Source organism: Rhododendron vialii, chromosome 7a (genome assembly GCF_030253575.1).
Source record: "Rhododendron vialii isolate Sample 1 chromosome 7a, ASM3025357v1".
Classification (NCBI taxonomy): domain Eukaryota; kingdom Viridiplantae; phylum Streptophyta; class Magnoliopsida; order Ericales; family Ericaceae; genus Rhododendron; species Rhododendron vialii.
The window spans coordinates 12,460,567-12,483,405 of record NC_080563.1 but is presented as its reverse complement, the minus strand read 5'-3'; the positions used below and the strand labels follow the sequence as shown (position 1 = coordinate 12,483,405).

General features: G+C 41.4%; 1 pseudogene; it reads right to left on the bottom strand.

The window, feature by feature from the left end:
* Positions 1-3,004: 3,004 nt before the first annotated feature.
* On the bottom strand, positions 3,005-22,828 carry LOC131332279 (protein NRT1/ PTR FAMILY 6.3-like; annotated as a pseudogene).
* Positions 22,829-22,839: the final 11 nt, after the last annotated feature.

Here is a 22,839-nt window from a genome sequence, read left to right as displayed (position 1 = left end):
AGTTGTTGAATGTCTCAATATCTTGTTGGAAAGAGTTAGGGAGCGGAATATCATTAAAGGAGCAAGAATTGAAATGAATGGGGTAACAGTTTCACACCTTCAGTTTGCGGATGATACAATTCTGTTTTGCAACAATGATAGGGAAGAGATGTCTAACATCAAAAGAATTCTTAGGTGCTTCTAACTCATGTCTGGACTAAAGATCAAATTTTCCAAAAGTTCATTTGTGTGGAGTGAATATTTCTCATCAGGACGTGATCTCCCTAGCTCAGATTATAGAGTGTAAAGTTGATCACTTGCCAATTAAGTATCTGGGCTTACCTTTGGGTGCTAATCCTAAGAGTATCAAAACTTGGGATCCAGTGGTTGCTAGAATGGAAAAGAGGTTGACTATGTGGTGTAGTAAATATAATTCTTCTGGAGGTAAACTTACTTTACTCAATTCGTCCCTTGGCAGCTTACCCATCTACTTCATGTATCTTTTCAAGATGCCAATTTCGGTAGCAAAGAGATTAGAGAAAATCCAAAGACAATTTTTTTGGAGCGATACGGTGGAAAAGAAAAAGCTTCATTTGGTTAAATGGGAGATGATTGCCAAAAAGAAGGAATATGGTGGGCTTGGAATGAAGAACTTGATGACTCAAAATCTTGTTCTCTTGGCCAAATGGTGGTGGAGGTTCAATAAGGATAATGATTCTCTTTGGGTGAAGGTTATTAAAGGTAAATATATACAATCTGGAGTAAGGTTGTTGGTTACCTCGTTTGCCGGTGTCTAGTGTGGTCACGAATATCTGGAGAGACATATGTTTGTTAAGGGAAACATCTTCAAGTATTGGGACTATTATTCAGGAAGGTTTTAGATTGCAGGTTCATTCCGGACAGGAGATTTCTTTTTGGCACCACACGTGGATGGGGGATACCACTCTTAAGGAGGAGTTCCCACACCTTTACATGTATTCAGTACAGAAGGATGAGATGATCAGTGTTGTAAAAGGTGGTAGTGGAGTGGGAAGATGGAATTTGCTATTTAGAAGAACCCTACGTGATTGGAAAAATTAAGAACATGAGGATTTACAACAAAGACTTCAAGCTAGCAGTGACCTTGGATTAGTCCAAATGCGATCAGTTGAAGTGGAATTGGGCACTTGACGGTTGTTTCTCAGTGAAATCAGTGTATAACTAATGGGAACAGACTAGAAATGCAAGAAATTTAGCCTTCGAAACAATTTGGAAAAATGTCAGCCCCCCTAAGGTTGAGATTTTTGCGTGGATGGCCCTTCAAGATAGAGTGGCTACTAGATCTGTGCTTCAAAGTAGAAACTTGATCCTGGAAGGCAATTCAGTGCTCTGCCCGCTGTGTTCTCTTCTTTTGGAAAAGCCCCAACATCTCTTCTTACACTGCCAATTCTCATGGAATGTTTGGTCTTTGATTCTGGATTGGTGGCATATGAATTGGGTGTCTCCTGAATCTCTGGTAGATCTTTTTACTTGGTGGTTTAATAATAAATTCCGGAACTTAGAGAAGCATTTGTGGGAAGCAACTTTCTTTGCCACAATTTGGTCCTTGTGATTGGTGAGGAATGACTATGTGTTCAACAACGCTACGACAGGAGTATGGCAAGTAGGCGAGCTGATCAAAACCAGAGTTGCAATGTGGATTAAGGTGAAGTTCGATATCAAGGTATACACTATAAAGGAGTTTAAGGGCTTCCTGGATGGAATCAGAAAAGTGAATTTGTAATGTGTTTCTGAGGAGTGGATCCATCCAACTCTCTGTTGGATGTTCGTTTTCTAGTTTTTATCCCGTTTCTTTTCTTTTTCTAAACTCGTAAGTGTTTATTTGTTTTCGGTATTCCCCCTCGATGTAACCCTTCAAGTTATATAAAAGTTTCGTTTGCCTAGAAAAAAATAATAATAATAATCACGTACATTTTTTGTGTTTAATTGTCAACACTTCAGCATAACAGTAGACAATACTGCGGTTCAAATGCTTATAACCTACAAGTTGAAAATTATCTGAAGTCTATGTAAACATGTATTTAGGAGTGGTTTTTTTTATTTTTTTTAAAAAGGATGATGCTATGGTGTCCCCGGTCATTTTGGGGACACCGTAATTTTTGGCATAACTTTACCATTAGGAGCATAACTAAAACCCATTATAAGCATAACAGAACCCAAACAAGGCATAACCAAGGAATATCTAAAAAATCAATCAAAGCATAACCAAACCCAACCACGGCATAACAATCAAGTTATGCCTTGTTATGGTTCTGTTATGCTTATAATGGTTTTGGTTATACTCATAATAGATTTTGGTTATGCTCATAGTGGTTTTGTTATGCCAAAAGTTATGGTGTCCCCAAAATGACCGGAGACACCGAAGTCATTCCCTTTTGAGAATGGCTACGGTACACATCCGGTATAACTTAAAATGTTACACCTCTTAATGGTTAAGGGCATATGGTATGCACGGTTACGCTTATATTATGTCTCTCAATAGTTTTGGTTACACCTAAAATGTTATGCCTATGTTACGTTTCTTAATGATTTGGTTACGCCTCTCAATAGTTTAGACGTTATACGAGTATATATGGTACGTACTTGTGTACTATAGTTTTTTCCTCTCTTTTTTTTTTTTTTTGATGTGCCACAATACTTGGTGTGACTTCTGTTTACTGATCGTTATGAGTGATAAACTGGAATATGCTGAAATTTTTCACTACTAGGAAGCCAAGAGGGAAGATGCATTTATTTGTGATAAAAAAAGAAAAAAAGATGCACTTATCTAATTTTTAGTTTATTTACATCAACATGGCAAAGAAATGCACAAATTTGAGCTAGAGTTCCAAAAGTAGTTTAGGGACCCAATCCCTTTTCCTTTCCCTTCCAAATTCTTGGTCTCCGTCCCTTTCATTCATTCGTTTGCATAAAAAAAAAAAAGGATTAAAATCGAAAGCATATATAAAAAGCCTTCCGAGAGCAAGTTTACATAAACGCACGTATGTCACTCAGATCAGGGGGAAGCACCGAAACCAGCGAGCATCATTGCATGACGATCGTACTCATCTTCTTCCTCCAATTCAATACCCTCATCAGAAAGCCTCTTCTCCTTGTACACATACCGTTTGGCACAGGCCAGAAACAAGAAGAAGTTAGAACCACTTAAAATTGCTAGAAGCCAATAGAAATTGTAGAGCTTCCCTTGATTGAGATTATCGGCCAGCCATGGCTTTCCACCGTCGGTCACCTTGTCCATAATAATAACCAAGATAGAGCTGAAAAAGAATCCCGATGACATGGTGCTCAAAAACAGCCCTGTGCTCATAGCCTTCATACCCTGGGGACACTCCCTCAGGGAAAAATTCAACTGGCTGTTGTAGATAAACGCCTGGCCGGAGCCCACCAGGAAGAACTGCGGGACCAACCAAAACACACATAGCGGAACCACAGCGGCAGGATCGTTTACCAAGTTGTGTACGTGTAAACGCTTTATCTCGGTGAGGGCGGCTGCCACCATTGAGAATACTGACAGGACTAAACCAACGCCAATGCCTTGCAGTGGGGTGAGACCTTGGGGGTTCTTGAGCAATCTCCTGGTCGTCGGCACGACAATCCACGCGTAGGCCGGCACGGTCAACGGACTGCCCAGAACGAAGTGTAGGCATGTAAAATTTCTAACCTATCACAAATCGCCACGTGTTGCTAGGGCATACAAATTAGCTAATCAAATGTTGCCAAGTGCCTATAAGTCAAAGTCAAAGTTTCATGGACGGGCCAATCAAGTGATGCCAAGTGTCCGTGGTCAAAAGTCAAAGACATGTAAATGGACCAATCAAATGGTGCCACGTGTCAAAATGACACAGTTATTATTTTATCAAGTCCGGCCAATCAAATTAGGCTAATTGGTGAATAATAATATATCTCTCTATATATAATTACCTTTTCTAAAATAAAAAGAAAGGAAAGATAATTATCAAATTATTATTATTCTTTTTTCAATAAAGGAAATAATTAAAGAGATCAATATGGAAGGTTAGGGTTGGAGTCTCCACCCAAACCCTTATAAATAGAGGTGTTTCCTCTCATATTTTTCCATCTGCACATTGAAGCACAAAAGCTCTAGAGCTCTGAAGATCGAAGCCTTCAAGTCCTTCAGAATTCTTCAAGTGTGCATCCAAGAAGAAGGTTCTTCGAATCGAAGCCTCAAAGCCTCGAAGAACATTCAACCCAAGTTATCAACTTCTTCGCAAATCACGGAGAAGATTCCGCCGTTTGATTCGAGATCAAGCACAAAGCCCTCGTTTCAACAATCGAAGAGAAGAATCATAAGACTTTATTTTCTTTGATTAGAAAATAGATAAGAGATTGTAAACCCTAATATCATACATCTATAAAATTGACTCTCGTTCAACATTTTTCCGTCTTTTTCGCAGACTCGAAATTTGTGTTCAACAGATTTTGGCACGCCTGGTGGGACGATCTCTGCTTCTCATCTCTTCTCTTCAACAAATCAAGCAAACTCTCAATGGCCGCTAAGAAGAACAGTTCCAAGGCTTCAAAGGCTCCTAAGAACAACAGTTCAAAGGCCCTTCAAGCTAAGGTTGTACGTTTCAAGTCTTCAACCATTGCAAATCCTGGCTCTGGATCTGATGCTAGAAGTGGTGGTCCAATAACTCGAAGCAAGTCAAAGGCTGCAGCTCAAGCATATGCACAAGCCTCGCTTCTACCTAAACCAAACTTTGCCGTTGGTGCTGATCTACCGAAAGCATCGCTAACCTTCACAAGCTCACCAAAAGGGAAGGAAGGCATCTCTACCATGGAGGCAACAAAAGACATGACAACCATCATTGAGAATCCCTTTGTTTATCCTCCCATGCTTCATAAGTCTGCTTCAGAAATTCAGAAGAACACGGAAAAAAGCTATTCATGTAGTTCTGACTCCACATCTTCTCGAAGCACTCCTCTGTCAAACCTCAATGCCTTCACCAAATCTGTCAATTCTTCAATCATGGATGTTATGACGATAAATGCGGTCAATCTAGAAGAGCAGGTTGCTTCCTTGGCCAAAGCAATTGAGGGCTTGTCAAAAACCGTAGAAGAGCGCAATTCAGAAATTGCCTTCCTCAAGAACAAAATAGAAACTATGGGGGATTCAAGTCAAATTGGGTCTTCAAACAAACATAAGGAGGTACCAAAAGAATTTTCGCTTTCTGGTGATGGTTCAATTCCCATGGACCAGCTGAAGGATTTCATTTTAGGCACTATCAAGCAAAAGTACGAGGAGGCACCGAAGTCTTCTTCTACTTATGCTAAACCTTATACTCGAAGGATCGACCTTTTGAGGATGCCTGTTGGCTACCAGCCACCAAAGTTTCAACAATTCGAGGGCAAAGGCAACCCAAAGCAGCACATTGCTCACTTTGTGGAAACATGCAACAATGCTGGAACTGATGGTGATCTTCTCGTCAAGCAGTTTGTTCGAACGCTCAAGGGCAATGCTTTCGACTGGTATTGCGACCTTGAACCCGGCACGATTGACAATTGGGAGCAACTGGAACAAGAATTTCTTAACCGTTTCTACAGCACTCGCCGTATTGTTAGTATGTTCGAGCTTACGAATGCTAGCCAATGGAAAGATGAGCCTGTCATTAATTACATCAATAGATGGCGACACTTGAGTCTAAACTGCAAAGATAGGCTGTCTGAAACTTCTGGAATCGAGATGTGCATCAAAGGCATGCAGTGGGATCTACAATACATTCTTCAAGGAATCATGCCTAAAACCTTCGAAGAATTGGCTACTAGAGCTCATGGCATGGAGCTCACCATCACGGCAAATGGAAGGCAAGGGCTACCAGTGCAAGACTCTCGCAGAGCGCAAGATTCTCGCACCATAGGAAGCAAGCCAGATATTCGCAAAGGGGGCAAATTTCTAGTCAAAGAAGGAAAAAAAGAATCCATGGCTGTGAATGCTGCACCATTCAAGATCTCTACTAAACCCAAAGAAAAGCAAGTAGAGAGGTCCACTCCGCCGCAAATGAAAGAGAGAAAAAGACTCACGTTGAAGGAGATGCAAGAAAAGGTGTATCCTTTCCCCGATTCAGAGGTCTCTTCAATGTTTAATCAACTGTTAGATCTGAAACTCATTGAGCTCCCGGAGATGAAGCGACCCGAGGAAGCTAACAAAGTTAATGATCCAAACTACTGCAAATACCATTGTTTGGTTAGTCACCCAACCCAACGATGCTTTGTCTTCAAAGAAAAGGTAGTGGAGCTCGCTAGCCAAGGAAAGATCGTCTTGGAGGAAGAAAAAGAAACCGTAGCTACAAATCAAATTGTGGCTGTTCTACAAGACGAAACTCAACAGCTTGAAGCGCCACAGAGTGTGAAGATTCAATTTGGGTCGTCCGATCCAATTGAGGTAGTGCGATGTCATTCTGTTCAACAGCTTGAGGGCAGCATCTGTGCCATTGCAAAAGTAGATGACAAGGATGGACCCTTGTTACTCGCAGAAAGAAGAAGTGCGAGCTAAAAGTGAAGCATCCTCAATCCGTGGCCCCAAAGCCTAGTCTCAGAAGGAGGCATACAAGAAGGCAACAAAGAAGGAAGAAGCTGAAGAAAATAGCTTCAAACTTGCAAGAAGACATCCCTGTCCAAAGACTACGCACTCCGTTTACTTTATGGGACTTCTTACCCGAATCAATTCGCAACACCAATCTTTTTGAAGCTTCATGCAATACTGTGAGTTGTGAAAAAACTGAAGAGACTAAACTAGAGTCGCCTTTTGCATATAAGCACTCTCCAATCCATCTTGGCTCTACCATTTGTGCCAAAGATTGCTCTGCTTGCGTTGGAGCCATTACACTCTCCGACGAAGATTTATTGCTTGGCGCAACTCCACATAATCGTCCGCTTTTTGTCTCTGGATACCTATGTGAACAAAGAGTCAATAGGATGCTCCTGGATGGTGGATCTGCGGTCAACATCTTGCCTCTTCATACTCTGAAGGAACTCAATATCTCTATGGAAGATCTAGCACCTAGTCGTCTCATGATCCAAGGATTCAATCAAAGGGGGCAAAGAGCTGTTGGCGTCATTCGTCTGGATCTAGTCATCGATGATATGACTTCAAGCGCACTGCTCCATGTCATTGATGCCAAAACCTCTTACAATGTATTGCTAGGGCGGCCGTGGCTCCATGAGAATGGCGTTGTCCCATCAACCCTCCATCAATGCTTCAAGTACTGCAAAAATAGTGTGACAAAGAAGGTGGTAGCCGATGACAAACCCTTTAGCAAGGCTAAATCGCATTTTGCTGATGCTAAATTCTATTTGGCAAACATGGTGTTGACAGAATTAGTGCCAGCTGCCTCTTCATCAAGTTACAAACCCTCTGAAGTTAATGACCTTCAAATTGGTAAAACCAACATTCTTACTAAGGCAAAGAAGGAAAATGGTCAAGGTGGCAAGCATCACGTGGAAGATCCATCAAAGAAGAAAGGCATGCCAACACTTCGTTATGAACCAAAGTTGCCAAAAAATGAAGAGTCGGCCTTGAAAGGATTAACACTCCCAGTCACTGACCTTGACGAAGCAAAGGTTGCTCCGCCCCTGAAAGGATTCATTCGTGCCACACATGGCCCTCAAGTGGAGCATGAATACCCGCCTTCACAGAGGACAAATGGCTTTGATCCTAATGCCTACAAGCTGTTCGCAAAGGCTGGACATAATCCAAAAGGTTCAACCACTCTAGGGAGACTTTTGCCTGAAGTGACTGGCGAAAAGATACATAGCTTGAACCCGACTCAGAAAATGCTCAAGCAAAAGGGATATTCTATCAAGGAGTCCCAAGCAGGCCTTGGATACACTGCACCTGCTCCTGCTCGCATCTTCATAAAGAAGTCGAGTAACAACCACATTACGGCAGAAGAATGTACTTCAACACGAAAGGCATCAGTCTTCGATCGCTTGAGTGCTCTGAAATCAAAAAGGTCAGTCTTTGACAGATTGACTCCTCAAGAAGAAGTTGTCTCACCAACCCCCACTAGAGGACCCATTCAAGACAGATTAGGGCCACAAAGCAAGAGCTCCACACATTCTGTCTCGTGCAAGTCTATCCAAAGTAGATTGGGTTTACCAAATGAGATATCTTCAACAAATGCTCCACGAAAGTCTGTCCAAAGTTGATTGGGTGTTTCAAGCAGTGCCATCGAGAAGGCTTCAAAACGGAGGACTGCTCTTTTGTCAGAAGATGACAAGAAATTGAAGAGTAAAATACCCTCTCGCATGAAGCGCCAAACTACTCTCGTTGTGGCAACTGATGATGCATTGCTAAGAGTAAGGCGGCAAACTGTGGTGCTGACCAGAGTACCTTCTAAGGAATTGGATCGTTGTCTTGATGAAGAGTCTGCCATTTCCTCCTTCCATATCACGGCAACTTGTAATGAAATTCAAGTAGAAGAAGATGCTGAAGATGCTCCACCAGAGTTAGAAGAAGGAGTGAGGTCCACTATCGATGATTTAAAGGAGATCAATTTAGGGACTGAAGATGACCCGCGACCAACTTACATCAGCGCTTTGCTCACCCTTGAAGAAGAAATTGCCTACACCGAGCTTCTACGTGAGTATAGGGACATCTTCACTTGGAGTTATAAGGAGATGCCTGGATTAGACCCAAGAGTCGCAGTCCATCATCTAGCGGTAAAGCATGGCGTCCGACCTATCAAGCAATCTCAAAAACGCTTCCGACCAAATTTGGTCCCTAAAATCGAAGCAGAGATCAATAAACTCATCGAAGCTGGTTTCATTCGAGAAGTCAAATACCCTACTTGGATTTCAAGCATCGTCCTAGTGAAAAAGAAGAATGGGCAAATCCGAGTATGTGTGGACTTTCGTGATTTGAACAACGCATGTCCGAAAGATGACTTTCCACTCCCTATACCAGAGCTCATGGTTGATGCCACTACTGGACATGAGGTCTTATCATTCATGGATGGTTCATCTGGATATAATCAAATTCGCATGGCTCCGCAAGATGAAGAGCTCACAGCTTTTCGTACACCAAAAGGCATCTACTGTTACAAAGTTATGCCTTTTGGCTTGAAGAACGCAGGTGCCACATACCAAAGAGCAATGCAAAAGATCTTCGATGACGTGCTTCACAAAAATGTGGAGTGTTATGTCAATGATTTAGTCGTGAAGACTAAGAAACGAGCCGACCATCTTCATGATCTGAGGCAAGTGTTTGAGCGGCTGCGAAGGTACCAACTTAGGATGAATCCCTTGAAGTGTGCTTTTGGGGTTACGTCTGGAAAATTTCTTGGGTTCATTGTGCGCCATCGTGGCATAGAGATTGAACAAGCTAAAATTGACGCTATCTTGAAAATGCCTGAACCTCGAAATATTCACGAGTTGAAGAGTCTTCAAGGACGATTGGCTTACCTTCGTCGCTTCATATCAAATTTGGCTAGGCGATGTCAACCATTCAGCCGCCTCATGAAGAAAGGGACTCTTTTTGATTGGGATGAAGCATGCGATAATGCCTTCAAGAGCATTAAATCATATTTGACGAGACCACCTGTTCTCACTGCTCCTAAACCTGGACGACCTTTAATCTTGTATGTTGCAGCCCAAGAGCATTCAGTGGGGGCCTTGCTTGCTCAAGAGAATGATGAAGGGAAAGAAGGCGCCTTGTACTACTTGAGTAGAATGATGCTGCCTCATGAATTGAACTATTCTACAATTGAGAAGATGTGCTTAGCTCTAGTGTTCGCGATTGAAAAGATGCGACACTATTTTCAAGCTCACACTGTGCATCTCATCTCCAAGGCTAACCCAATCAAATACGTCATGACAAAGCCGGTCCTCACCGATCGATTGGCAAGATGGTCTCTTCTCTTTCAACAATACGAGATCATCTATGTACCTCAAAAGGCTGTTAAAGGGCAGGCTCTAGCTGATTTCTTGGCGGATCATCCTATACCAGCCGAGTGGGAGTTGTCCGAAGAATTGCCTGATGAAGACGTCATGGTGGTAGAAGTTCGTCCCCCATGGATAATGTACTTTGATGGTGCGTCACATCGAAGTGGCGCAGGCGCTGGCATAGTATTTGTTTCCCCAGAAGGAGATGTATTGCCTTATGCTTTCACCCTCACACAAAACTGTTCAAACAATGAGGCTGAGTACCAAGCTCTCATTCTTGGACTGGAGATGGCAGTTGAAGCAAAACATCTGCAACTTAAGGTGTATGGAGACTCAATGTTGATCATCAATCAACTCCTTGACATCTATGAAGTGAGGAAGCCTGAACTCATGCATTTCAATAACTACGCACGTCACTTGATTGCATGGCTTGGTGGTGTCACTCTGGAACATGTACCGCGAGGCGAAAATAGGCAGGCTGACGCACTTGCAAAGCTTGCTTCTACACTTGCTTTCCCTGACCAAGAGACGCACGTTCCAATATGCCGAAGTTGGGTCATACCTCCAATCTTTGACGATGAAGACAATGGTGAAAGAGAAGTGAATGTTGTCTCAGTGCTTGAAATTGAAACAGAGGATTGGCGCCAACCCCTTATCGATTATCTGCAACATGGGAAACTGCCTGATGATCCACATAGGAGAGCGGATGTGAAGCGTCGAGCCCCTCAATTCATTTACTATAAAGACACACTTTACCGCCGATCTTTTGAAGGGTTATTCCTCCGTTGCCTTGAAGAAAATGAAGCCAAAAAAGCTCTGGAAGAAGCTCATTCTGGCATATGTGGCGCTCATCAATCTGGCCCAAAACTTCATTTTCGCATCAAAAGAATGGGTTATTATTGGCTAACCATGGTCAAGGATTGCATGGAGTACGCTAAGAGATGTCATGCTTGCCAAGTCCATGCCAATTTTATACATCAACCGCTAGAACTGCTCCATCCAACTGTCACTTCTTGGCCTTTTGATACATGGGGGATGGATGTCGTAGGGCCCTTGCCGAAGTCTTCTGATGGTCACTTGTACATCTTGGCTGCAACTGACTACTTCTCGAAATGGGCGGAGGCAATCACGCTGAAAGAGGTAAAGAAGGAAAATGTCGTCAACTTCATCCGCACTCACCTCATCTTTAGATATGGCGTACCGCGTTGCATCATCACGGACAACGGAAAGAATTTCTACAACAGTGCCATGACCAAACTTTGCCAAAAATTTGGCTTCAAGCAGCATACCTCTACTATGTACAACCCGCCTGCAAATGGTCTTGCGGAAGCATTCAACAAGACTCTTGGAAACTTATTGAAGAAAGTAGTTGCCAAAGCAAATAGAGATTGGCCTGAGAGAATGGAAGAAGCTCTTTGGGCGTATCGAACCACATATCGAACACCTACACAAGCCACTCCATATGCGCTAGTGTATGGTGTGGAAGCTGTTTTGCCGCTCGACGTCAAATTCCATCTTTAAGGATGGCTGTTCAAGAAGGTCTCACTCATGAAGACAACGCTCGCTTGCGCCTTGAAGAACTAGAAGCACTTGATGAAAAAAGACTTGAGGCACAACATCTTGAGTGTTATCAAGCTCGCATGTCAAAATCATTCAACAAGAAGGTTCGTCTTCGTTCTTTTCAGAAAGGGGACTTGGTTCTTGCTGTAAGAAGGCCCATCAATACCACCCATAAAATTGATGGCAAATTCATCTCCAAGTGGGATGGACCATATGTGGTGCAAGAAGTTTACTCAAGTGGCGCCTACAAAGTGGTTGCTGAAGATGGCTTAAAAGTTGGCCCCATAAATGGCAAATTCTTGAAACGCTACTACCCTTGAAAAGCAAGCATTACTCCATGACGCATGAGCCTAAACGGCATGTTGCTCCTGGCCCGCATGAGCTAAAACTGTGCACGGCCCCAAAAAAAATTTTGTCATTTGAACTACGTTTTGACTTGATCCCTTCCAAGGGTACATAGGCAACTTGAGAATTTTTCTTAAGTTCAGTCAATCCATAAAAAAAATCAACAACCACAACTATGCTATTCATGGCTCGCAAGAGAATAAACTGTGAATGGCTAAAAGTATGAGAAAAACTTTATTTAAATAATAAAGTGATTGTCTTATGCTAAAACATCATAAATGCAAAGGCATGGTTTGCTAAAAAATGGAACATCCATTTAGTAAATCAAACAAGCCTAAATAAAAGAAATATGACAAAGGAAAACTAGTCCAGCCAAGCCAAATTCTGGATCTCTTCCAGCTCGGACTTTAGAAGTTGCTCCAAATTGTTAGCCACTTCCATGTCCGCCGGCTCCATCACCTCAGTCGCTTCTATAATGGCCTGCTCTTCTTGTAAAGTTGAGACATCATGCTGCTTCTGAGCTCTTTGTGCATCAATCCCTTCTAGGGATTCTCTAAGCTTTTTCGCCTCCAAGTCCAACTGATCTAGCTCCTTCATCAGTTGACCTGTCTTGGTATCAACATCTGCCAATCGTCGCTCCTTTACCTCTGAAGTCATCCCGCTAGCAAAATTCGATCTCATGGAAACATAGTTGGTGGTATTCTGTATATATTTCTCCACTTGAGTTTGGAGTGGGGAATAATCCAATTCAAGCTTCAAAAACTCAGCGTAAATCACTTGCAGTTTTGGTCTTAAAGATGTTAGCTTCTCAAAATGAGTTTTTCCCAAGATACTCTTAATATTGCTATCATAAATCTTCGCGGCCAAAAGACGACCGCAACTGATCATACTCCCCGTATCAAATGCAGTAACAGTCGACGGCGCTGCACGACCTAACATAGGAGGCTTGGAAGTAGAAGGCTTGGAAGTAGATGGAAGATGGATTGCCCCAGATACAAAATTATGTTTTGGTCGCAAAGCAAGATCAAAAGGGTCTGGACCATCAACAGAACCTTCACGCTCATCTGATGCAAACTGGTTTTCCAACTGCAGAGGGAAATAACTCATTAAGAAATTTGATGAGAAAATTCCAAACTTCTTTAAAGAATAAACAAAGTAAAGAACAAAAGAAGGCAGTGATTAAAGCTTACTCGTATACCCAATACCTCAACATGGTTTGAAGTGTCTGGCAAATCATCAAGGATGCCATCCAAATTATAGTCCAATTTCGCCAAATCAGAAACCATCACTTTCTCTTTCAATCACGAATCAGAGTCTGCTGCTTTTTTTTTCGAACGCTTCCAATGGCGCTCACCTTTGTCGGAACTACTCCCTTCTGAAAGTACTAGGGTGGTCCTCTTCTTGTTTTCACCCGTTGGTTTTGAAGTCTGGCCAATAATAGGCTTTGGTTTAGACGCTGGAATAATCAAAGGAGTCTTTGGATTGACTTCTGCGGCCTTCTTATTTTCTTTGGTTACTGCTTTGGTCACTTCCTTTTCTTTAGATTTTGAAGAAGGTGGAGTAACTTCTGTAGCCAACTTTGACTTCATTGTGCGAAGTGTGATGCCGTTTTTCCCTTTTGGAGCAACAAGAGGTGACTTTGGCTTCTCACATGCAAGTTTATCTCTACAGAAGTTGCTCGAAGATTTTTCCCACCACTCGACATACTCTTTGGTGGCTAGGCCTTTAGATGAATGCGACAGAATCATAAAATCAGCCCTTGTGTTTAATCTCGTGCAAGACTCCCAAAGTTGGTATATTGCCTCCAAAGTGCCGGTTGAGAGCTCTTCTCTTAACTTTCCAGGAGTGTCTTGACAAAATTGAAAATGTCTAGCAAATCGGTGAAGGCTTTATGGCTCAACAATATGCTCATTACTATGACGAAGAGTTAAGTAGCTTGATCTGAGACTGATGACGTAATCATTCCAAGAGTCCGAATGCTTTCCATGGTCGGTGACAATTCCTTGTTGTGGTTTACCTAAGGCTAAAAGCAATAGAGTCGATGGCATGATGCTCTTCAAAAGATCACAAGCTTCTTGAAAACTAAAGTGTTTAGCCTTCTTTTCCCCGGCAAGTTTCACCATCCGGGCACCATAATCAAATTTTGTGGAAGCAGACAAGAAGTAACTGTCATAATAACGACCGAGCCACCCATAAACATAATGGATGGGAAACGCTGCGCCACATTTGCTTGGATTAGGTGAAGATATGATTTCTCTCAAACCATGGTATATGCTCGCAAGGACAGGTACTGCCAAAGAAAACCTCTTTCCTTGAGCCATCATACTTGCTACTTTGAAGACGCCTGGACGAATTTGATCAACTTCCTTGCTAGGCAGCACAAAAACACATAGCCAACAAGATAGAAGAGCAGCCAAATTGGTTTCTTCTTTCACGTCCTTCTCAACACCCAAGTCGTCAAAAACCTTTTCTGTATCTTTGGAGCGCGGCTTTTTCTCTCCAACAAAGCCGGTTGGATTGTTGGATGTCCTGGGCTCGCCCAACCTTTTCTTCTGAACTCTAGCAGGCGGCTGTTTGTAACGGGGATCCTCTTTAAACCAGAACTTTACCCAATCATGCATAGTAACATTTGAAGCCTCGCTTGCACAATATATTTTGCGATACGCCAAAAATAAGTACTTGCAACTTGGAGGAAGAAGCGGCACATCCTTTTTGTCAACACCAGTGAGTTCTCTAGCAGAAGGCACAACCTCATCATAGAAGATTCCATCAATTGAAAGTCCCCCAGTTAGGCGTAGGTCCCATAGGGAAATAGATACCTCTCCGATTGGTACGTGTAGACTATTTGTTGAGGGACACCAAAGCTCACAAAATGAGCGAATAAGGTTTGTGTTGCGAACATAAGTAAATAAGGATGCAAAGACAGCGTCATATATCTTCGCACTAGTTAGCATGCCTTTATTCCATGCAAGCACATCTTCTAACCACTCCCAATATCCGTCAATGAAAGAAATTTCCCCAAATTGAGGAGTCGTGTTACCCCATTTAGCATCTCCGTTGATGATTCGATCACCTAACAAAAGGAAGTGCTCAGAGTCATTGCTCTTCTTGTGTAGAGATGATCGCAGTAATAGTGCATCGTTGGAGATAAAAGTGGACTTCCCATGATTAATTAGTTCTCGAGATGATTCAGTATACCATCGTGAGAGATGGTGTGAATCGGGAGAAAGATCCCAATCTAGTGCAAGAGCTCCACTGGCTGGATCATGAACCCAGAGGTCAACTTGAGTTGCTGGGGCAGCGCCTTCGTAACTGATGGACATAAATTGATGATCATCTATCGAATGATCGTTGAACAAGGCCATCTCTTCACAAAGCAGAGCTCAAAGAAACTGCGAAGCAGGCGAAGCAGAGCTCGAAGAAGAAGCTGCGGAGCAGAGCTCGAAGATGCAGCGGAGCAGAGCTCGAAGATGCTGCGGAGCAGAGCTCGAAGAAGCTGCAGAGCAGAGCTCGAAGAAACGGCGAGCAGAGCTCGAAGATGCTGTGGAGCAGAGCTCGAAGAAGAAGCTGCGGAGCAGAGCTCGAAGAAACGATGGAGCAGAGCTCGAAGATGCTGCGGAGCAGAGCTCGAAGAAGCTGCGGAGCAGAGCTCGAAGAAACGGCGAGCAGAGCTCGAAGATGCTGCGGAGCAGAGCTCGAAGATGCTGTGCAGCAGAGCTCGAAGAAACGGCGGAGCAGAGCTCGAAGATGCTGTGCAGCAGAGCTCGAAGAAACGGCGGAGCAGAGCTCGAAGATGCTGCGGAGCAGAGCTCGAAGAAACTGCGGACCAGAGCTTGAAGATGCTGCGGAGCAGAGCTCGAAGAATTAACAGCAACGGAACCTTAAAGCTCGAAGAGGGCAATAGCTGCGGAGTTTAAAACTCGAAGAGACAGTGGTCACGGAGCTTGAAACTCGAAGAAGCAAGCTGCGAAGCACTAAATCTGCAAAAGAAAGACACACGGGAAATTCAGAACATTGTTAAAGGTTAAAGCAGCGTTCAAAGAAAGTAACAGTGAACAAATTCCATGTCAGGCAAATAATTGGGAGTACTGAAAGTGCCTGCGAGGTTTGAAACGTGGAGGCCCGAACCGTTCTGTGTCCAACGCAAGGATTTTCAAAAAACCTGAAGGAGGATATTTGTTAACATTAAATAGGTCCTACAGATCCTTGAACAAATATAGGGTCTGTTCACCTGTTAACAAAGCAAGGTACATACTATTGTGAAGTTATGCATGACAACTTACTGTTTCTATTGAAGGAGAAAAGATACAATTTGTATTGCGCAAAGCAAACATGGGAGAGCAAGATTCAGTGAGTTAAGCTAATTGGAGTATCAAGACTTCAAATTCTGAATTGTCAAAATTAAAGGAGCAACACATCGTTAAAAGAAAGGGGCTCTTGCAAATATTAAAAGACAGCGCATGCTTCCTTCCATCGTAATCAAGTCAGGACTTCCACAAAAAAAAAATTCGCGATCATGTGGATGTCAAGTCCATATATGCTGAATAAATTGCAGTCATTAAAATATGTTTTGATCACTTGAAAACTCATGCCTAGAAGTGACCAAGTTAGGGGAAACAAAATTGGTATTGGCCAAAAGCTAAAGACGAGCACATGCCATGATAAGAAAACGGGGTTTTTGTTTGCCATGCATTCGGTGAAACAAAGCAAGTCAAAAATGCAGTGGACAAAATTATTACCAATTGTCCTACTGTGTGTGCAAAATTATTAGCTGCATGAGTACATATCTAGTATTTTTGGCTAAGTCACAGTCAGGAGGTCAAGTGCTAGAAGCAAAGTAATTTTAAGCCGAGTGCGCTAAATCGAAACGCACAAGGGATTAAAACAGGGCAACAATGCTCTATTCTGGTCATTCCGAGAAAAAAAAAAAAGGGACTGGTACCTTCTAATGGGACCAAGTTGATCTCTGAGCGTCTGCAAAAGGACTCACAATCCAAAGATTTTGGTACCTACAAAATAGGAGGCAAAAAAAAGGGTTATGGGTCCGAAAAATCACAAAACGGATAAAGTCATGATATTGTATGCTAAAAAAACCGACAGTGCAAGCGAAACCATGCAAAACCAAAGACCGGAGGACCCGTTGGTCGGAGACTATCCTACTACTCCCGCAAAGTTATGAGTTGCACAAGTACATGCCTAGTTTGGACTGGTCATGATCAAAAAGATGAAGGAAAAGCTCTCTGTTGCATGTGCAAAGAAAAAATATGGGCCATATATCACAAAAGGAAGGTGTGCAAAACAAAAGTGACGTGCTGGAAAAAGTTCAGAGCAAAGCCATGCTCGTGACGATACAATAAAAAGTACAAGAAGCCAAAGACAGAGAAGAGGGCTTACCGTGTTGACTCAGAAATTCCTTCTTGAAGTATGCACTCGGTTGTGGGGATTTGGTGGTGTTATTCTCCTTAATTTATGGGCCAGTTCAAGCACACAAAAGGAAATTAAGATCTTGTCAAAATTCACAAGTTCCCTAATTGAAATTAATTTCTGTCCAAGTAAAAGAAGAGTGAGGCGGTGAAAGGTTAGATGGGATTTGGCCTCGCTAGGTCGTCCCGAACGCGAGTTTCTCTGAGTTTGACTCATCAACATGAATTCATTGTGGGTTTGATTCATTGGGCTATCAAATTTTAGTCCATAAATAAGTTGGGCTATCAAAATCTTATCCGATGAAAAAAATTCAAAGTCATGCAAGACTATGCATGGAGTTTAAGTTCGGCCTACAAGTTCAACTTTTGAAATTCAACTTGATACCGAATGTCAAGCAAGAAAAAAAAAAAAAAAACTTTATCGCCTCATACACAACTTTTCAGCATCAAATCAAATCAAATCAAGTCAACATTTCGAGACCTACTCACTTTCATACATAAGCAAGTCTCGAGGGGGCATTTGTAGGCATGTAAAATTTCTAACCTATCACAAATCGCCACGTGTTGCTAGGGCATACAAATTGGCTAATCAAATGTCGCCAAGTGCCTATAAGTCAAAGTCAAAGTTTCATGGACGGGCCAATCAAGTGATGCCAAGTGTCCGTGGTCAAAAGTCAAAGACATGTAAATGGACCAATCAAATGGTGCCACGTGTCAAAATGACACAGTTATTATTTTATCAAGTTCAGCCAATCAAATTAGGCTAATTGGTGAATAATAATATATCTCTCTATATATAATTACCTTTTCTAAAATAAAAAGAAAGGAAAGATAATTATCAAATTATTATTATTCTTTTTTCAATAAAGGAAATAATTAAAGAGATCAATATGGAAGGTTAGGGTTGGAGTCTCCACTCAAACCCTTATAAATAGAGGTGTTTCCTCTCATATTTTTCCATCTGCACATTGAAGCACAAAAGCTCCAGAGCTCTGAAGATCGAAGCCTTCAAGTCCTTCAGAATTCTTCAAGTGTGCATCCAAGAAGAAGGTTCTTCGAATCGAAGCCTCAAAGCCTCGAAGAACATTCAACCCAAGTTATCAACTTCTTCGCAAATCACGGAGAAGATTCTGCCGTTTGATTCGAGATCAAGCACAAAGCCCTCGTTTCAACAATCGAAGAGAAGAATCAGAAGACTTTATTTTCTTTGATTAGAAAATAGATAAGAGATTGTAAACCCTAATATCATACATCAATAAAATTGACTCTTGTTCAACATTTTTCCGTCTTTTTCGCAGACTCGAAATCTGTGTTCAACACGAAGATAGCGTTGAGAGAAGCTGCTGGAATTGTGGCTGATTTCCCGAGGCCGCGGTTCATGGTGGTGGCTTGGGAGACCGAGAATGTGCACATTTGGATATAGATTGTCCAGTGCATGACTGTGGTGGCCCAAATGGGTAGCATTCTAACTACCAGCTTAACTTCCTCCTCATGTGTTAAAGTTGATGTGCGCCATTTATTCACATTAGTGGTTTCATTAGGGTCCTTAATGGCTGCTTTGTCCAAGAAACTGCGGAAAAGAATAGCAAGAGAATAGCAATCAGACGGTTATGTTCACCGGAGTGATAAGATCCAACTACGCTCTGGACATAACTGCATCCGGAACTGTTCGATGCATGGGTCGTTCATATACACCGAACAGCTCCGGATGCAATTGCGTGTGGAGTTCGTGATTTAAAGGTGTGTTGGTATTGGTAAAGGTGTGTTGGTATTGGTAGCATTGCTAAAAAAAAAATTTGATAGAGAGAACTGACCGAAATCTCTTGGTGTGAAGCAAAACTTCCTGCTGCTTTTTCTTCTTCTCCTCCCCCTCCTCACACTCTCCGCGGTCATAAATCATCGATGAATACTCCGGCAGCTCCGCCCGCCTGTTCCTCCAGGCAGCAACGAACACCGACGCAAACTGTGTCAACGGACTCCCCACGAGCTTCTTATATACCTGTGCCGCGTCGTACCGGACAAAAACACGACCGAGCCGATCACGATTGCAACCGCGCAGATTCCTTCCCCCACGGCCAACCCAAATTATCCTGAATGTACCAGTGGCGGCTCCACATGGAGACCACCATGGTCACACGACCACCCAAAAATATATATATATATTGCTATAATACATGTAGAAATTTTAGGATAACTCATGCTTTGAAGTAGTTTGAACACCCAATTCATACATTAATGAACATCCAATTCATAAAATTTTGAGCACCCAATTCATACATCAATGATAAAATTACGGCTTTTTATTCTCTTTATTTGAGACTTTTTATATATTTTTCCATCATATTTCTTAATATATAAACAGTCTATAAAATTAAGTTCTTCAATTTTTAATCTGTTTGGACCCATGCGAAAATATTATTTTCTTAATTATTTTATCCAAAAGGGTCATAATTAATTTTTAACTCTAAAGCTGTCATATGAGAGCCATATAAGAGAGCCATAGAACCAAATGAAGAGCATATACTTAATTTTGAGAGCCCTAGAGACAAATATTAATTATGATCTTTTAGGATAAAATGATCATAAAAATAAGATTTTCGCACCGGTTAAAACAGATTGAAAATTGGATCACTTAATTTTGTAACCATAGTTTTTAATATATAAATAGTGTTAGTCTCTTTTTTTTTTTTTTTCAGTCCATATTGTATTAAAAATAATCTCTTGAATTTTGTAAAAAAAATGCCGAATTGCTCAGCGACGCTTAGGCGGGTTTGGTGCTTGGTGGTGGGTCACCGCCCGACTAGCGATAAGCACCATTTAAAATACTGGATAGTATATTGTAAGGTTTTTTTTTAACACTCCCGAGAAATCCTGGACCCGTCACTGACCGTGACGGCGCCGAGCGACCCGAGGCTGATGAAGAAGAAGAACCAGCTGAAGAATTTGGTCATTTGGTGTCTCTCCTGGTCGTCGCTGTCGTCAAATGGGTCGGACCCAAGGCCGGAGACGCTGGATTTGAGGCCGCCGGTGCCGAGTGCGTAGACGTAGAGGGCGATGTAGAGGACCATTAGTTGGGTGGCGCTGGCGGGGAAGCAGTGGGGGCTTGTGGCGGTGCATGGGGGTGGTCGGAGGGTTGGTAGTGCGGTGGAAATGGTTAAGATAATTACTCCCTAGTCCCTACTTACCAAAAGTAAATAATGCAAGACAATTACTAGTGGATCAAAATTCACCCCAAATAAAAATACCAGTGGAGATAATTATTCATTAGTCTGGACTCTGGAGCATCACGTAGCGGTACGCCAAAACAGGTAAATAATTTTTCACAAGATGACCAACAAATGAGGAGGTAGTAATATCCACGAAAATTACTAGTGGAAAACTGACAGTTTACTAGTTGAAAATGTTGGGAACCAATTGTCTGCAATTTTTACATTGGGGACGGAAATGAGACGGAGTAAATACTTTGTAGACCAAAACAATTAACAAGTGAACATGTAAGCCACGCCAAAAACATATGGACAAAAAAGGTTGATAAACGAGCATGTCTGCAATTGTACATGGATATACATATGGACCACCAAAAGCTTGAGGCCAATTAGAGCATCAGTGGAATAAGTAAATGTGAATAATCAAAATATGTCATATCAGACTTTGATTATCCATTTAGAGGTTGTTAAAATTAACAATGTCGACTCTTACATTGGTTATTTTTTTGCCCATAATCAAAATCAATAAGCCCTCCAAACTTTTTCCCTTCATTTCATGCATATTTTTTGAAAAAGCGGTTTTTGAAGGAAAAAAAAAAGTTTATGTTAGAAAAAATAGTTTTTCGAAACAAAAAATAGTTTTTCAAAAAACACTTTGTTCACTTAAAAACTATAAATACAATTTTGAGAAATTTTGAAAGAATTGTATTTACACGAATAGTTTTGAAATTTTAAAAACTATAAATACAGTTTTTTAAAAATAATTTTTGTGTAACAAACAGTTTTCTATAAAAGAGTTTTGAAATTTCAAAAACAGAGTTTTGAAAAACACACTTTATTTACTTACAGTTTTTAAAATTTTTGAAAAAGTTTTTTTGTAAAAAAAAAATTCTGAAAAAAAACGGAAAAAATAAATCTGAAAGTTCCGGTTTTTTAAAATTATTTTTTGAAAACATTATTGAGAGAGAGAGAGAGAGAAGGTTTTTGTGTAATGTTGGTGTACTTGATTGAGAGATAAAATTAGGTTATTGACAAAATATTGCTAACTTTGATTATTAAAGAGCCAAAATTTGATGAGTTGTTAAGAGGTTGCTAGGTTTGGTTATTCCAATATGAGCACTTTTTTTATCTAACATTGCTAACTTTAACAATTTTTTGTTTTTCTTATTCCACTGTAGATGCTCTTAGGTTTTAATGATGAGGGTGAAGTCGTGAGTTCGAACTGACAGTGGACTCTCTTACTCGTAATCAAGGATGGGACCAAAGGGATCTAGTAGCGGCAACTGCCACGACAAGAATTTTAGAAAATGCAATTATTATATGTTAAAAAAAATTATGCCCAACTTATATAGTCTCGCCACCACTAGATTTTTTTAGTATACATTTCGCCACTATCAGAGTAAAATCCCGGTTCCGTCCTTCCTTGTAATCTAATTTACTAACATGGTAACATTAAAGAAAATGGAGGTTCAAACCTATAACATAAGCGTTGTGTAACATTAAGGTAATAATAAAATACATAAAAGCTTGAAATTTGCTGGCTAAAATTACCTCCCAAGGTAAGTGTCAGCAATGAAACCCGCAACCAATGCAAACTGAGCATGTAAGCCGCGCCAAAAACATTAATTCGTGAAAGTTTTGGCCGAGGCTGCGTTCCCAAAACGCATGGTTTCGGTCAAGTATGTCACCAAGTTAAAAGCGATACCGAGTGATGTAAATCTTTCACATGCCTCTACCCCTAATAGCGCGCACAAACCAAAAGAAAAAAAATTACTGTTAGTGTGCTATGCTTTCAAATTAAGGGACAATCAACAGTACCTAGCTAGCAAATCAAGTGAAATACACATATGGCATATGTTCAGATTTCGGATGACCAATCTCGCCCTCTATCTCCGTTAAAGCTCATAGAGTAATTAATTCATAGCCTACAAGGCGAATATTTTGTAAATATTAAGGGATGTTTTTTCTTTAAGGAAGAGAACGGATAATACTCCTTTAATTTCGAAAATAATAGTGGACACGAACCAAATAAATATATCTCAAGAATCAATTGCTTAATGCTAAACCTAACAGTTATTAGACCACTAAGCGATGAGTCGCTATGCAAAAAGATTTCGAATTGTTTGATATTGTCCACCCATCTAGCGGGAGAACGTACTCAAGCAAACTATACCATTTTCATGAGGACTGAAACATTTTCAAAATTGTGTTGAGAGAGAGAGAGAGAGAGAGAGAGAGAGAGAGACCTAGAATCATCGCGGCGCTAGTCCAGCCACTGGTGGAGGATCCGACGGCAGGAGAACCTTTGAAGTCCCATGCATCTGGGAGGGTCGACTTAGCTTGATCTTGCGTCTGATCTGGCAGTTGTGCCATTAATTTGTCTG